The following is a 14,335-nucleotide window of genomic DNA, read 5'->3' as shown; positions in this document are numbered from 1 at the left end:
CTGGCACCACACCTGGGTGCCCAGAGCTGCCCGCCTCGCCCCTCTGCTCCCTGCCCATCTCCCTTCTGCCACTTCCAGAGGCTTCACAAATGGGAGAATGGCGCGGCCCCGAAAGCATCGCGCACTGAAAGCTCATCTCATTAATCAAGCACATAATCGCTGGTGTAGGCACCCCCGGCTGCAGAGCGCCTTCTGCGCCTTTGCAAGTGCCGACAAACGTGTAGTAAGCAGCAAATCTGTTTCCAAACAAGCACGGGGAGCACGAAACTTCAGCGCGCTCTCGGCAGGTTTGTGGGGAGCCTGGGTGTGTGGAGAATGAGAAAAGCCACACGCTCCGTGCTCTGCTCCAGGGTGGGCACCGAGGGGCCGGGGTCTCCTGCAGCAAGGGGTGCTCATGCCGGGGCTCTCTGCACGGCTGGCTGGCCTCGCTGTGCTGTGGCATTTCTGCTCCCTCCCTCCCTCACCTGGGTTGTTGGGAGCGAGGTTAACCAGGTGTGCTTGTGCTTGACTGAATCCTGGAGGTTTTGAAAGTGAGGAAAAAACCCACCGTGGAACGCATCAGATTACAAGATTTGAGTGTTCTTATCTGTCCTGTAGTTCTTTCTCCCTCTGATAATGGCAACATATTTAAGAACCCAAAGAGACTTAACTAAAATTGCATCTTTTGTTGACAGGCACTTAAATAGCTTGCTCGTTGTTTTGTTTTTTTTTTATTTATTTTTTTTTTTTAACAAGAACCTCTGTGGATGAATTATACTCGAGTTGCAATCGATAGTTCTGGGGAAAACAGATATTGGCTTCTGAAGCCAGGGCTCATTAGCTGGATTCAAGAAAGAGGTTGTATCCTCGGTGTAAGGAACTGCACAGAGGAGATGCAGGATCCCCTCCCCCTGCTTCAGAAATTGCTTCAAGGATTTGGGAGCAGGTTTCCCCACGGGTGTACACCCCCTGTGCCTGTGTGCCAAGCTGGACACGCCGAAGCTGCAGCACCAGCCTTGCACTGTGGGCAGTGAGGGCGGCTTGGGATGCTGGGAATGCTAATTCCCAGGACACTTCTAGTGCACAAATTCCCACTTTTTCTGCCCCATTCTTTGGCCACAGCGAAGTTCTGGGTACTGTGAGGCGGGTGATGCCAGGAAAATGTGATGTTCTGCCAGTAAACCAGAGACAAACATCCGGGTTAGTAGGAATCATAGAATCACAGAATCCCAGCCTGGTTTGGGTGTGAAGGGACCTCAAATCCCACCCAGTGCCACCCTGCCCTGGCAGGGACACCTCCCACTGCCCCAGGTGCTCCAGCCCCAGTGTCCAGCCTGGCCTTGGGCACTGCCAGGGATCCAGGGGCAGCCACAGCTGCTCTGGGAATTCTATTCCAGTCCCTGCCCACCCTGCCAGGGAACAATTCCTCACTCCCAATATCCCATCTAAATCCACCCTCCTGCAGCTTCAGGCTCCTAAGTCTTTATTTGGAGGGTTTGGTTTGTTCCTCAGTGCAGCAGCCAGCTTGCTCTGGTTATTTACAGCTCTGGCTCTGCAGCCTGACCCTCGTGGGAGACCCTTGGCCTGCAGAGCCCCGGGCTGGGAGCCCTTCTAGCACAAACACGTCTGTCTGAGCACCCAAATACATCCTCAGCTGCTTCTGGAGTGTGTGACTGGCAAATCTGCTTGCTGTTAATATTTTCACAGCAAGAGTTGACCTGTAGATCCCAAGAAGAAACAAAAGGGATGGAAATATGGCCTCACTTATTTACAAATGTGATTAATTATCTGCAAGCAAATTTTGTTGTCACAGATCTGATTTCTGCTTCTCTTCAGACATGCTGAGCCTTTTTGTGTTCGCACTGGCAAACACATAAACCCTCCAGTCAGATGACATGTGTCACTTAAACCTACCCCGGATCAGGATTTGATGTGTGTCAACACATTTGGAGTTGTTAAATGTGAAGGAGTTCCTCTGCAGCGCCTCAGTTGCCAAGGGAATGCAGAGGGTGTCACTGGCTTTTGAAGCCAAACCCAAACACTGTGGCTTACCCACCCGGTGGCACAGCACCCTGGAATGTTTGTTTGGTGTGCTCACGGGCTGAGAGCAATGCTTTAGCAAACGTTCTGTGGCTGGGGGCTGGAGGGAACAGCCCCTGCTCTGGCCCTTGGGAGCTCCTCCTCCTCCTCTCCTTCGGCCTCAGCATCCCTGGGTGCTCCCTCCTCATCCCTGGGGTCCCTGCTGTCCTGGGTGCTCCGAGCTGGGCTGAGCTGCTCCCACAGGCTCCATCCCTGGATCCCTGCTCCCCTGGGTGCTCTGGGCTGAGCTGAGCTGCTCCCACAGGCTCCATCCCTGGATCCCTGCTGCCCTGGGTGCTCTGGGCTGAGCTGAGCTGCTCCCACAGGCTCCATCCCTGGATCCCTGCTGCCCTGGGTGCTCTGGGCTGAGCTGAGCTGAGCTGGTCCCACCAGGCTCCATCCCTGGGGTGCCAGGGCCAGCACCAGCAGGGCACGGTGTGTCCCTGCCCCGATGGGGACAAGGGGCACACGGAAAGGGGGAAGCAGCTCTGAGCGTGGTGCCCTCTCCCTTCCCAAAGCCAAGCAAATGGGGGCTTTTGGCATTATCCTTCAGTTCATTGCCCTGCAAAATATTTGCAATCTGCCACTAATTTTGGCAGGGGGAGGGACATCTGCAAGGAGGGTGAGCCAGAAACCTCGCTCTGAGCAGCACTGACAGCACTGCAGGGACACGGGAAGGAATTGTTCCCTGGCAGGCCCTGGAGGAGAATTCCCAGGGAAGCTGTGGCTGCCCCTGGATCCCTGGCAGTGCCCAAGGCCAGCCTGGACAGGGCTGGAGCACCTGGGACAGTGGGAGGTGGCCCTGCCATGGCAGGAATTGATGATATTTAAGGTGCCTCCCACCCCAAACCAGTCTGATTCTGTGGTTCTATATGTGATACACAATGAAGGGTAGCTGGGCTGCACCAAGCCATAAAAGCCTTGGACAGAGGCAGCAGGACTTGAGTGGATCAGCTCCATTTCTTCTCTCCACTGCACCCACACCAACCCACTGTGCTTATCAAGGGGGGTGAACACTTCCAAAATACACTTATATATGCATTTTCCTAGCTCTGAGTAAATTGTTGTGTTTTCAGGTGTCCCCTGTAAAATGGTAGCTGTTTTCAGCTGTTCCTCCAAGGGCCCCCTGAGATGGTTGCTTTTCCCAGTGGGGCCATTTGCACCAGCTTTAGCCTCTCCTGAGCAGCTGCAGGGCTGCAGTACCTTCCTGCTTCAAGCCCTGAGGAGGATCTCCCATTTGAAGTTCCAGTATTGATATTAATGAATTGGGAAATGATAATTTTTCTTCAAGATTTTTTCCCCCCTTTATTTCTTCAAATATATTTAATTTGATGTATTTCAAGAGTTTACTTGTTAAGCTTGAAAGTCTGTCAGAGTCGTGCCTCATTTTCCTAATTTTCACTGGGGAAAGGCAGAGCTACAGACCCAGTGGGGCTGCAGGGATGGTGCAGCAAAGACAATTTTTCTTTGAGAGCATTAGGAAACACTGACTCATGATTTACACGTGGGGGATTTCGGGCCACCTGGTCTATATTATCCCATTGCATGTGCTATTTTTGCTTTTATTTCAGTGCATATTTCCAAAAGCGAATAATGAAAGCTAAAAGAAGAAGAAGAAGAAGACATCAGGGCCATGTTGTGGCTGAGATTTTACACACATAAAAGCCCTTAAGCACTGCTGTGTAAAACCCATTGGTTTCACTTCACAGGGGCTGTGACAAGATTTGCTCCGGCTTTTGATCCCCGTCAGCCTGTCCCCTCCCAGTGCTCTGCCAGCCCCAGGGCTGAGCTCAGCTCTGTATCAAGGCCGAGTTTAATCAGGCTCTGTCAGTCCAGACACCTCTGTCATCAGCTGTCCCTCAGATTGCCCTTTTCAGAGGGTTTCTTCACAAATTCACATAGGTTTCTTTCTACCATAACAGCTCATTCCTAGAGATTTTATGGACCTTGGTGGAAAGGATTTTGAATTTATAGCAAAAGATGAAGGACATTTGCATGGCACCATTGCCAGCCTGCTGTGAGGGCAGTTCAGTCAGAGTGTGTTTGTGCTCAGCAGGGCAGGGCTGCTCTGCAGATCAGCTGCTCCCAGGAAATCCAGCCTCAGCAGCCGTGGACATTTCTGAATTTCCTGATTATGGGTGTGTGATATAATGCCTAATGTCATATTTATATGTGGGGCATTGGTTGGTATTTTGGGCAATGGTGGACATGGGGATCCCTTATGGTTTTCCCACCTGTTCTCCCTTCCCTGCAAGGGGAACTGTTGTGCTGCTGGACTGAGGGGACTTTGGACAAGGGATGGAGGGACAGGACACAGGGAGTGGCTCCCAACTGCCAGAGGGCAGGGATGGATGGGAGATTGGGAATTGGGAATTGTTCCTGGTAGGGTGGGCAGGGGCTGGAATAGAATTCCCAGAGCAGCTGTGGCTGCCCCTGGATCCCTGGCAGTGCCCAAGGCCAGGCTGGACACTGGGGCTGGAGCACCTGGGACAGTGGGAGCTGTCCCTGCCATGGCAGGGTAGGATGGGATGAGTTTTAGGGTGCCTCCCAACCCAAACCTGTCTGTGACCCTGCACCTGCCATGGGAGGGCACAAATCACCAGTGACCTCTCTTTCTCCTGTTCCATCTGCCAGCCTGAGCCAGCTCTGAGCTGTTTTGCAGTGGCTGGTGGCTGAGGAGTGGCTCAGGCTGCACAAGCACTGAGGTGGGCTGTGGGGCGTGGGATGTGGGGTGTGGGATGTGGGATGTGAGCTGTGGGCTGTGGGATTTGAGCTGTGGGGTGTGATCTCTGGGCTGTGGGATTTGAGCTGTGGGCTGTGGGATTTGAGCTGTGGGGTGTGGGATGTGCTCTGTGGGCTGTGGGATTTGTGCTGTGAGGTGGGCTGTGGGATTTGAGCTGTGGGCTGTGGCCCTGCCCAGGGTCTGGCCCCATGTTACAGCGCTGACTCCACCTGAGGGTCTGGCAGAGCAGGACTGTTTGAAGTCACGTTTGGAGAGTTGCCAGCTTGTTACCTGGGCTCTGGTCTGGCTGCCAGAAGAGGTGATGCTGAAGAGAAACTGCTGGAAAAAAAGAATAGAGGAGTTTTTAAGTTAAAGATGTCAAAAGAGACAGGAGAGATTCGCAGGTGGCAGGTGGGTGCTCTCCAGCCGGGATAACCTCGTAGCACTCATCAGACAGCCTGAGTGCAGCTTTTAATGAAAAATTCATGCTGTTTTCCAGAGAAAACAATTTTTCTTTCTTCAGAGTTTTTGTTTGCTTTCCGAGCTATTGTCTGCAGACGCACTGAGTCACCCTTCCAGCAGCAGGCTGTGCAGGGCGAGCAGGGAGCCACCAGACACAGCTGAGCACGGGAGCTGCGCCTTCCACGCGCGCCACAGCAGCACAAGCACGCAGCACACACCTGCCCTGGATTGGGGCAAATCTGGGAGAAAACCTCTAAAGGGGGCTCCCCCAGAAAGCAAACCCACACAGCCCCTTTCCCCCACCGGTTTGGGAAGGATTCCTCGGAGAGAAGTGGAAAGAATCTGTTTTTTTAACAGGCACAACACCCCCAGCACACAAAATGAACAAGACCAGACGACAGCACTTTCACTGCTCTGAAAAGGATGACAAATTCAGAAAGTCTTTCCTGGGAGTGGTCGCTCTGTTGTCGCTCCCTCCGGCGCTGGGGATGGCTGCTGCAGCCACAAGATGTAAACTCTGTGTTTCCCAGGTCCCAGTCCGGAGTAGGTTTGGATGGTTTGAAAAAGGGAAGGGAAAAAACAATCCAGGGAAAAAAATCTGGACTACTTAGCTAAACTAACAAGCAAAAAGCAAAGCAGAGCAGGAGCAAAGCAGGAGCAAAGCAGCAGCAAGAGCAAAGCAAAGCAGCAAAAAGCAAAGCCAAAAGCAAAAGCTGCACTATGCACTGTCCGGTCTCTCTGTCCCACCAGCCCTGGGGAGCAGGCTGATAACAAACCAAAACAAACCTTGCTCTCAGAGCCAGTCTTGAAGGCACAGAACATAACATCCAGCACCAACAGAACACACGACTGGGGATACAAGCATCATAACCTCACCCTGGGACAACACCACAGTTCTGTGCTTTTGGAAATTAAAACAAGCTTCGGCGACCGCACCGCTGAAAAAAGCGTGGTTTTGGGGAAAAGAGAAGGGCACAGAGGCAACACGGGAGGGCACCTGGCACCGTGTGCTGAACAGCCACGAGCAGTGAGGAGGAAAGGGCTGGAAATGCTCCAACAGGAGCTGCAGTGGAGGTGTGGACAGCAGGATGAAGGATGCACACCAAGGGATGCACACACGTCCTCAGGGAGCAGAGAACAACATGGGAGCTACGGATGCTGAAGATGCCAGCTGGTAAATTTAAAAACAAAGGAGGAAGTTATCTGCAAGCCTCAGTGACAATCACAGCCCTGCTTTAGCTGCTCAGGGACAGCAGAGCTCAGAAGCACACAGTGATGTGATTGGATGGCTCGTACACAGAGGAATTAACTTAGTTGAATACTCCAAGCCATTAGTAATAATATTTTTTAATAAACTCTGGAACAATGGGTCAGTTCCTGAGGAGGAAAAATTGCATTATTTTTTGTGCTTAAAAAGTTCTCATAGCCAATGACCAGTTGTCAGGCCCAGAAATAATAATGGAAAAACTCGTGTGAGAAATCTTCAGGAATGAATTCTTCAGTTCCATAGTGCAATTAATGCCAAGCAAAGTGGTTTTATGGTGCAGAAGCCTTAAAGACATTTGCCATGAGAGATGATATCTTTGCCTACTGAAGGTAGCTGCCACAAAACAGGTTTCCTGACATGATTTGATTCACTGCCCCAGGAACTGTGAAAAATTGCCTTATAGCCAGTAATGCCTCCGAAATTAAATGGATTAAAAACAGTTAAATGGTCAAAAAATGTAATCAGTCTGAGGAAGTCATGGCTCTTGGGCGTGTTCCTGGCAAGCTGCCATAGGGACCCCTCCTTAAGGCAATGCTGCCCTGCAGAGCACATCCATCAGCAGTGCTAAGGGTGGTCAGGCACACGGGGGGCTCATGGGGGGCTCCCCCAGTGTAAGGGTGGGAACAGTAGAAATGTGCCAGCAGGAAGGAGGCAATGTCCAGGAACACAGCGGGAGCGAGGATTCCCAAGGGCGTGAGGCAGACCCAGGAAACTACAAACCCACAGCCTGAGGTGCCCTGTGAGGAGCAGTCACCTCAGAACAGAGCAGAGACCCTGGTGTGTGCCCAGCACGGCTCTGAAAGCCTGAGTGGGGTTTATCTCCCATGAACCCCGACTGGGAGCCCCCCCTGCCACTGCAGGCTGTGGGCACTGCCCAGCCCAGTCCATGTGCCCATCCCAGTATATGGGCACTGCCCAGCCCAGTCCATGGGCACTGCCCAGTCCAGTCAATGTGCCCAGCCCAGTCCATGGGCACTGCCCAGCCCAGTCCGTGTGCCCATCCCAGTCCATGGGCACTGCCCAGCCCAGTCTGTGTGCCCAGCCCAGTCCATGGGCACTGCCCAGCCCAGTCCATGGGCACTGCCCAGCCCAGTCCATGTGCCCATCCCAGTCCATGGGCACTGCCCAGCCCAGTCCGTGTGCCCAGCCCAGTCCATGTGCCCAGCCCAGTCCATGGGCACTGCCCAGCCCAGTCCATGGGCACTCCCCATCCCAGTCCATGGGCTCTGCCCAGTCCAGTCCATGTGCCCAGCACAGTCCATGGGCACTGTCCAGCCAGCCCAGTCCATGGGCACAGCTCAGTCCATGGGCACTGCCCAGCCCGGTCCATGGGCACTGCCCAGCTCAGTCCCTGTGCCCAGCCCAGTCCGTGTGCCCATCCCAGTTCATGTGCACTGTCCAGCTCAGTCTATCAGCACTGCCCAGCCCATGGGCACTGCCCAGCTCAGCCCATCACAGCCCAGTCCGTGGGCACTGCCCAGTCTGTGTGCCCAGCACAGTCCATGGGCACTGCCCAGTCCCTGTGCCCATCCCAGCCCTTCTGCCGGAGCCGCGGAGGTCCCTGCGAGGATCGGAGCAGTGATGGATTACCTCGAGCTCGCTCCACACGCGTGTCACCCGTGATGAATGGCCTCTGTCTGCCAATTAGGCACCGGGGACAATGGAGGGCATTGTGAGCTCCAAATTAGGAGCGCTGTCAAACGCAGGGAGCTGTGACAATTAGGTGGTGATTGGAGTGATTTACCCAAGAATAACCTTAATGGTGGTGTCAAAGGTGCATTCCGTGAATCTTTCAGGAAGGCATCTGCATCTGGTGGGCTGAGGGCTGTTGGTTGGGGGTCACCTGGCTCCTTGGACAGCGGTGGGCAGCAGGAATGGGGGCAGGAATGATGCCCTTGATCCCTGCTCCCAGCTTCTCCCCTCTCCCACAAGGTCCAGACCTGGCATCCTTCCATGCCAGCTTTGGCCATGTGTGTCAGTGATGCTGAGCCCCTTTCTTCCATGGGTCCAGCTTTCTGCTGTTTTTGGTTCTTTTTTTTTTTTTTTTTTTTTTAATAAAATATCCTATTCAAATGATTAAATATTCCATGTAGTTTTTTCAGTTGAAAAAACTACATGGAACATTTTTTTTGGTTCTTTTTTTTTTTTTTTTTTTTTCAAATAAAATATCCTATTCAAATCGGAAAGGGAACCCAGAAAATAAAGGTTTTTTTTTCTTTTCTTTTTTTTTTTCCGTGCTCACACTTCTGTCAGCAAATATTTTCTCAGCCTGGAATAAACTCACACTGGATTCATGTGAAACAATCTCCTCATCCACAAAGAAATGCTAATGGCTGAAGATCAAAAGAGCAAAAGGTTCAACCTGGGACACATTGGTGCTGAGAGAAGACTCTGCGCCCCCTCACAGGATTATCAGCAATTTACTGACTTTTGTCTACTCAACGAGCCTAACAGGGCCACACAGGAGATTCCTGCCAGAGTAAACAGATTCTCTCTGAAAAATACAGGCGGGAGAGAGGCTTTTCATAAAGCTACCAATGAGCATTTTTGTGTTGAAGGGTAAAGGGGGACTGCTCGGTGCATCCCCCCAGCCAGTCTGATGTCCCCAGGGCAGCCAGCGGGTCCTGGTGGCACTCGGTGCCAGGGAAATGGGCTGACCACAGCCATGGAGAAAAGCAATGATGGAGGGAACTCGTTAAAATTCTCCTTGGACACCACATCCTGCTGCTCAGCAGCTGACCCAGGGTGAAAGAACCTCAAGCAGGAGTTTTGTGTGGTCCCTTGGGAATGACCTTTGGAGGTTTGTCACTACGACTTGCACACACTCAAATAACTGTATTTTGTTTGTTTTAAGTTTCAGCCATTTGAATTTTGAAAATATTATTCAAAAATTTTTTCCAAGCCAGATTTCTTTTGACAATTATATCAAGAGGATTCGGCTGGTGCCAAGTTTTGGGTTTTTGTAGCTAATTCTCAATTGTGCTTCACAGGCATTGGTTTGCTGACAACCATCTGCTTCAACCCAACGTTCTTCCTTAAAGTCAGCCCAAAAGAAATTAAATCATCAAAAGGAAATATTTCAGAGGGAGTGAGAAGGAAGCAAAAACCAAGGATGCTGGAGTTGTAAGCAGCTTTTGAATGTCACTTTAAGTCACTTTTGCAGCCGGTTTGCCTGGAGACAGCTCAGCCAGAAGCACCCGCTGGCCCTGCAGGCTGGAGCAGCTCTCAGGGGGCACCAGCACTCAGAAAGTTGTGCAAACCCTGCTGGGGTTCTGCACAGGTCTTCCCGAGGGCTTGGGGAGGCATTTTACCTCCAAACTTTTGCAGTTGTGCAGATGCAGTCCTGCCCCTGAACCCTGGAGCCAGGCTGCTCTGCAGCACGGGGCAGACCCCGCCGGGCTGGGCCCTCTCTGGAGGAGATCCTGGCATGGCTTTTTGGCTGTACCAGCTCTGGCCACTCCCTGTCTGTGATCAACTTACCCCGTGACTAAATTAACCATTTGTAATTAAAGCGGCGCTAAAAAGCAGATGGGAAATATTAATTAAATGTTACAGTTGGCCTCCTGTAGCCTTTTCATATGGAACATGAGCTGAATACATAAATTAGATGAAGGAAAAGGCTTCACCACACGCCCATCCCGAGGTGCTGGAGAACTTGAGCTGGCAGAGGGATGAGCAGTGTCCACCTGGTGTGGGCACAAAGCTGCTCCGGCTGCTCCTGCCCATCCCAGTGAGCTCCAAATCCTGCTGGATCCCTCTGCCCCTGCCATCCCTGTGAGCTCCAAATCCTGCTGGATCCCTCTGCCCCTGCCATCCCTGTGAGCTCCAAATCCTGCTGGATCCCTCTGCCCCTGCCATCCCTGTGAGCTCCAAATCCTGCTGGATCCCTCTGCCCCTGCCATCCCTGTGAGCTCCAAATCCTGCTGGATCCCTCTGCCCCTGCCATCCCTGTGAGCTCCAAATCCTGCTGGATCCCTCTGCTCCTGCTGCATCCCAGTGAGCTCCAAATCCTGCCCATCTCTCTGCTCCTGCCCCATCCCAGTGAGCTCCAAACCCTGCTGGATCCCTCTGCCCCTGCCCCATCCCAGTGGCTCCAAATCCTGCTGGATCCCTCTGCTCCTGCCCATCCCTGTGAGCTCCAAGCTCTGCTGGATCCCTCTGCCCCTGCCCCATTCCTGTGAGCTCCAAGCTCTGCTGGATCCTGCTGCTCCTGCCCATCCCTGTGAGCTCCAAATCCTGCTGGATCCCTCTGCTCCTGCCCATCCCTGTGAGCTCCAAATCCTGCTGGATCCCTCTGCTCCTGCCCCATCCCTGTGAGCTCCAAATCCTGCTGGATCCCAGCCCTGTCCCTCACACGAGGGAAGCAGTCCCACACAGCCCAGTCCAGGTGAGCTCCACTGCAAGGGATGCTCAGTGCACATCCAGGGCAATGTGTGGGAACAGCCAACAGCAAATTCAGGGCAATCTGTCCCCCTCTCACTCAGCACTGTAATTTAATATTCTTTGTAGCCCTCAGACAATTTTACTGCCATGGATTGCATTTTTCCTTTTTTGGTGGGGACCAACTATCAATACATAGCAACAATAAAACCAAACAGAGAATGCTTTATCAATAAAGTGCAACAAAGGCTCCCGTGCTCCATGGAAGAAGATGATGGTTGGGAATTCAGAGCTGCAAAATTGAGACTGTGGGAGAAAAACTGCTCAGAGAAGAATGAAGGACAGGGACCCAACAAATGGAGTGTGCCCTCCTGACATATAAAGCTGGAGACTTTGTCAGCAGCCCCATGACAAAGCTGAACCTCATTGTCAACACTTTGCCACTGCACTTGGGAAAACAAAAGCAGGAAGAACAACACTGCCAGTAATCTGTGTGAAACTGCATTTTAATGGAATTACAGCAAACTTCAACTCAAACAGAAAAGTCCTAATCCTGTAATGCTTTAATTTTCCTTCTAATATATTTGCAGTGTTCCCAAACACTGAGGTACTTACACTGTTTAATCAATTTGAGGAACTTTGATAGTGCTTTGTTGTTTTTGAGCAAATAAGCAGATTGCAGATCCAAGAGATGGCTGGTGTTACTGGGGGCCAGCAGGTGTAACATCAATTTGAGGAACTTTGATAGTGCTTTGTTGTTTTTGAGCAAATAAGCAGATTGCAGATCCAAGAGATGGCTGTTGTTACTGGGGGCCAGCAGGCTTTACTGGGGGCCAGCAGGCTTTACTGGGGGCTGGGCAAGCATTGCTGCAGGTCAGTGCCACCTCTCTGAGTGCATGGATGAGTTTCTGTTCCTCTTCAGTTAATTCACAAGTGGCCTCTGAGCCTGTGAGGTCGTTCTAAAGCAAACGACTTGGTGCTCCAGCAGCTGTTTCTCCTTTCTCAGGTCTTGGATGGACGCTGTGGTGGGACACTCTGTGCTGTGGGGATGACAGCCAGGCTGTAAAACAAGCTCCCTCCCCAGCCCCTGTCCCACAGGGCAGTTTGCAGCCCCTGTCACCATCCCCAGCACCCACAGCTCGGTGTGTGCCCTGCTCACTGTTCCCTGCCAGCTGAATGCCCCTCTGGGACAGGGAGCAGGGGAAGAGCTGCACCTCTGTTTCCCTCCCCAGCTGCTCGTCCATACATGACCCTGGCGAGGCTGAACTGGCTGAGAGTCATTCCCTAAATTTCCTTTCCACACCGTGTGTGTGAGCAATGCCCTCACGCCGCAGCAGAGAGGGCTCTGGCCACTGTAATTGTGACAATTCACAATCCTGCCAATAGCTGAAAATTTTGAGGTTTTTTCCAGTGCATCTGAGCATGGGATAAATACCAGGGAATGCATCCTTCCTTCCAATAGCCTCTGTAGAGTAAGATGCTAAATTTAGGGACTAAATTATTCATGATGTGATTTTCTCTTTATCTTAATCTTTGACTCTCCTATGCCAGACAGCAGAACTCTCACTGGAAAACATTTTTCAAGGCTGCTTCTCCTGCACACAAAAATGTACCTGCAGACACGCCTGGAGTGGGAGATTCCTGCTTGGCTGGGGAGCTGGGGGAGGTTTAGCTTGGACAGGGCTCCAGGTGTGGCTGAGGATCCGTGCCAGCTGCTGCTCGGTGTCCATCCTGTGGTGCCCCCCAGGCACCCTCCCCTGGCACACCCACAGCTGCAGTGCTGCGACTGTGTGTGGGTACTGGAGGTGGATCTACGGGCAGCATTCCCCCACTGCCAACACGAGGAGTCCCAGGCTGGCAGCCAGCAGGGCTGGGAACGTTCCAGAAGGCACTGGAGCATGTCTGGTTAGGAGTGAGCCTGTGCTGGGAGAGCTGTAGCGCTGCTCAGGCGCCGTCATGGGCTCTGCCTCCCTGGCAGGTGTGAGTGCATCTCTGAGAAGTGCCTGCCTGAGAGGGGAAAGGTTCACTCTGCACAGCACGCTGAGAAATGCCTCTGCAATTGATGCTTTTACAGAGCTGACAGCTCTCCTCCGGGGGCAGCTGGCTGCTGCTCTCCTGCTCTGCTGCAGCCCAGAGCTGGCGTTTCCCTGACACCCTGCCCGTGGCACAGCCAGATTTGTCGGCTCCTGTTTGTTTGCTTGCTTCTTTTGGTGCTAGAAGCTTTAAAAGAGCTCTGAGAACACCTGTACACCACTGTCTAATGATTTGGGATGTGGCACAACTTCTGGGTACTGTGGGAATCGTGTCCTCTTTGATGAACTGAGGGTTCAGTTGTGTGAGTCAGCAGATTTAATTACTTGGCTAATAAAGTGCTCTGCAATGGTTTCTGACTCACCCCTTTCTTCAGAAGATGTGTGAGGACTACAGGGAGCCCGTGTTGGCAGGGGTCCTGCACTGGGCACGAGGGGGCTTTGCAAGAAGTCAGAAAGCCATGACAGACAATGGACATTTTTAACACATTTCTCTAATATCTTGACCTTTTCTTTCTCTTCCTGTTTTTGGTTTGGGTTATTTCCTCTCCATATTCTGCCTGCTTGAAGAAAAGGCATTTTTCATACAAGGCATGTGTGCCACCTTCCTCCCTGGCCTAGGTGCAGACACCTGAGATGGAGGCTCACTCCTGACTTCCTGAGGAGCACACCAACACTTCCAGAAGTTCCTTTTAGCATCCAAGCTGTCACCTCATTCTCACAGGTGTTTTTACTCGCTGCCTTCCCTTCTGGTTCCCTCCCTGGTTTGCATACATGTGCACACGCCGTGCAGGTACTGATGTAGTTTCATCTTCAGCCTCAAACTGCACTGTGCTGGCTTTTTTCAGCGTGCCTGTGCTCTCCCTACAAGATGTGAGATGGTTGTTGATGCAACAGGAAGGGAAGAGCTCCGTGAACAACCAAAGAGAATTTGAACAGAAAAGTGGATTCTGAGGTACATCCAGCTCCCACCAGCCCCTGACAAAGAGCCAACACCATGGCCTGGAATCTCAGATTTTCCATCTCCAGGTTCTTTTAACTGAACAGCATTAGGAGCACGTCCATCATCTCATGTTTCTTCCCCACGTTCTCAGACATCCCGGACAGGGCAGTGCCTCGGAGTTATGGATGGCTGGTGTGAGCACCTTTGCACAGGTGTGTAAAACACCCACCTGCTGCACGGGGGCTAGGCCTCCTTCCAGAGATCCATCTTTGCTGCATTTACAGCACTGACACTTTTTAATACTTCTGCTTCTTATTCATCTTTGCTCAATTTACAGTAGTGACAGCTTTTAATATTGCAACTTCTTTTCCTGCAACAGGCAGTTATGGGTCTCTGTCTGACGGAGATGAAACTCCCTGGGAGTGATGAGAAGAGCTCAGCTCCTTTCACCAGCAGAGAGATCTCCATGCAAG

Source organism: Onychostruthus taczanowskii, unplaced genomic scaffold (assembly GCF_017590055.1).
Source record: "Onychostruthus taczanowskii isolate IOZ18803 unplaced genomic scaffold, ASM1759005v1 scaffold144, whole genome shotgun sequence".
Classification (NCBI taxonomy): Eukaryota; Metazoa; Chordata; class Aves; order Passeriformes; family Passeridae; genus Onychostruthus; species Onychostruthus taczanowskii.
The sequence above is the reverse complement of the archived record's forward strand: the minus strand, read 5'-3'. Positions refer to the sequence as shown.